Here is a 3,324-nt window from a genome sequence, read left to right as displayed (position 1 = left end):
CCATGAAGTCTATTCCCCACACATCAGAAACCTCACACTCAATAATATTATTTAAAGGCATTTGTGACGGTTAGAGATGTTACCTGTCCGCTGGAATTTATCACAGGTAAGCACATAAGAACGAGCATCCTTAAAGAGGGTTGGCCAATAAAAGCTACATTCAAGTACCTTGGATGTCATCTTGGTTGGTCCAAAATGACCACCTACCTCACGGTCATAGCAATGGTTAAGGATTTCACCAAATTCCTCCTCTGCAACACACCTTCTGATCATAGAATCTGCACAGATCTTAAACAAAAATGGTTCCTCCCAAAAATAATGTTTCACGTCAGAAAAGAATTTCTTACGTTGATGAAACGATAGATTGGGTGGTGGTGTGCCTGTGACAAGAAAATTAGCAAAATTTGCATACCAGGGATAGTGTCTCACCTCAAATAGCTGCTCATTAGGAAACCAATAATTTATAGAATCATCTACACAGTAACTACCAATCAGCTCCAACCTAGACAAGTGATCTGCTACTACATTCTCGACACACAGTAACACTCATGCCCCGCTAGTCTCTACAACATTTGATCAATAAAGGGCAGGGGAAAGTGGTCCTTACGGGTGGAATCATTCAACTTCCTATAGTCAATACACACTCTCCACCCCGTGACTGGCCTCGTGGGAATAAGTTCATTCTTTTCATTAGTGATCATTGTAATACTACCTTTCTTAGGCACACATTGAATAGGACTTACCCATGCACTCTCAGATATATGCATCAAGGAGTTTGATAGTTTCGGCTTTTACTACCTCTTGCATATCTAGATTCAATCTTTTCTGAGGTTGCACAAGAGGTGAGTACTCGTCTTCCATCAAGATCTTGTGCATGCAGGATGATGGATTGATTCCTTTGATATCTGCACCTTCCATGCAAAAGCACTCTTGTGTGCTTTCAAAACTTCCAACAGTTTGTCCTCCATCATACCTGTCAAAGCAGCAGAAATAATGACAGGTAAAGTGTTATTCTCACCTAGGTATACGTACTTGAGGTGTGGAGGCAATGGTTTGAGCTCAAGCGTCGGTGGCTCCTCCAGGCTTGACTTCTGAGGGAGCAAGTCTCTACGATCTCCAAAGTCTTCTAATCTCATCCTTATTGGCCTCTTCCATGGCTGGTTGGCATTGAGGTATGCCACTATTTCGGCTTTCTCTGCATCCAATTCCTCTTCTTTAAATTGAGTAGTGAGAGTTGCTTCCAAAGGGTCCTAAGAACCTCCTGCACATAGTTAGACACAAAAGCATCAAAAGCATCAATTCTATAACAACTGTCAGAATGCAGTGCGTGCTTAAGTGCATTAAAGACATCAAAAGTAATATCTTCTTCTCCCACTCTCCATCTCAACTTCCCTTCTTGCACATAATTAGGGCCTTGGCAGTTGCAAGGAATGGTCTCCCAAAAATCAAAGGCATCTCCACATCCTCCTCCATGTCAAGTACCACAAAATCCGCAGGAAAAATAAATTTTTCCACTTTCACTAGCACATCCTCAATCACTCCTCGTGAATACTTAACAGAACTGTCAGCTAGTTGTAAAGACATCCTCGTTTGCTTAGGTTCTCCTAATCCGAGTTTCCTGAATACAGATAAGGGCATAAGATTAATACTTGCTCATAGACCACTCAAAGCTTTATGGAAAACAACATCACCAATCATGCAAAGAATAGAAAAACTCCCTGGGTCTTTTAGTTTCGGTGGGATTTTGTTTTGCACCAATGCAGAGCAATTTTCAGTTAAGTTCACCATCATGTGATCCTCCAACTTCCTCTTATTAGATAATATGTCTTTCAAAAATTTAGCATAACTAGGCATTGGCATCAAAGCATCGGCAAAAGGAATATTGATATGCAATTTTTTAAATACCTCAAGAAACTTACCGAAATGTGCATCACGTTTTGCTTTTTTCAGTGCTGCAGGGAAAAGAGGAGGGATAAAAATTTTAGATTGTGCAGTGGGTGCTGGTGTAGTGTTAGAAGAGTTACCTTTAGATGTCTCAGTCTGTTCATCCGACATTTGATTTTTTTTTCTCTCGACTCTAAAATTTTTCCACTCTTCAACTCAATGACCTTCACTTGCTCTTTTGGATTCGTCTCTGTATTACTTGGCAAGGTGCCTGGTCTGTACTTGCTATCATCTTTGCTAACTGTCCAATTTGATTTTTAGCCCCTTTATATATGCATCTTGGTTTTGAAGTCTAGTTTCGGTAGATGAGATGAACTTAGACATCATCTGCTCCAAATTGGACTTCTCTTCCCTAGGAGGATCAGATCTGTACATCGGTTGTTTCCCGTATGGTTGTCATCCTTGTGGTCGATTCTGACTGTTTTGACCACCCCATGAGAAGTTGGGATGTTGCCTCCATCCAGGATTATATGTGTTTGAGTACGGATCATTCCTTGGACGGTTTTGGACTCCCACTTGATTCATAGGTTCCCTTTCTGGCACATAGAAAGGACCACTGTCTTGACAGTCCTTAACATAGTGTTCTCCTCCACATTTTTCACAAAATATCTCTTGCAGACACATAGCCGTGCCACCCATATTCAAACCATTCAGTTTCCTGTTCAAGACATCAAGTTGTGCAGTAATAGCGGAAAGGTCAGTTACCTGGTGAACTCCTGCACTTCTTCGCTGGTTGTTCCTTTCGGATTGAGGATGATAGCTGCTAGCAGCCATCTCCTCCAATAACTCGTATCCTTCCTCAGCAGTTTTTCTCAAGAGGTTTCCACAAGCAGCAGCATCTATCATAGTACGATTAGGAGTAAGCAAGCCATAGTAAAAGGTCTGAACAACTAACCCAAAAGGCAGTTCGTGATGAGGACATCTTCTTAATAAATCTTTGAAGCTCTCCGATGCCTCATTTAAATACTCCTGCTCGAATTTAGCAAATGTGGTGATGTCTGCCCGCAGCTTCATGGTTTTAGATGATGAAAATTATTTAATGAGAAACGCTTTCGCCATGTCCTCCCATGTGGTGATCGAACCTACAGGAAAACAACTCAACCATACTTTAGCTTTATCACGTAAGGAGAAAGGAAATAAACGCAAACTAACAGCATCATCAGAAACTCCATTAAATTTAAAAGTGTCGCAAATTTCAAAAAATCTGCGATGTGCGTGTTTGGGTCATCTACTGCAGATCCTCAAAACTGTACTGTGTTCTGAATCATCTGAATTATAGCTGGTTTGATTTTGAATTGGTTTTCCAGCACAATAGGCCTCACAATGCTGGGGCGTGCTCCATCCAAAGAAGGTTGGGCATACTCCAGCATCGGTATGCGG

General features: G+C 41.3%; 1 pseudogene; it reads left to right on the top strand.

Annotated features, from left to right (window-relative positions):
- Nucleotides 1-2,848: 2,848 nt before the first annotated feature.
- On the top strand, nt 2,849-2,925 carry LOC140808538 (small nucleolar RNA R71; annotated as a pseudogene).
- Nucleotides 2,926-3,324: the final 399 nt, after the last annotated feature.

The sequence above is a fragment of the Primulina eburnea genome, chromosome 12, assembly GCF_022965805.1.
Source record: "Primulina eburnea isolate SZY01 chromosome 12, ASM2296580v1, whole genome shotgun sequence".
In the NCBI taxonomy this organism is placed as follows: Eukaryota; Viridiplantae; Streptophyta; class Magnoliopsida; order Lamiales; family Gesneriaceae; genus Primulina; species Primulina eburnea.
The sequence above is the reverse complement of the archived record's forward strand: the minus strand, read 5'-3'. Positions and strand labels throughout refer to the sequence as shown.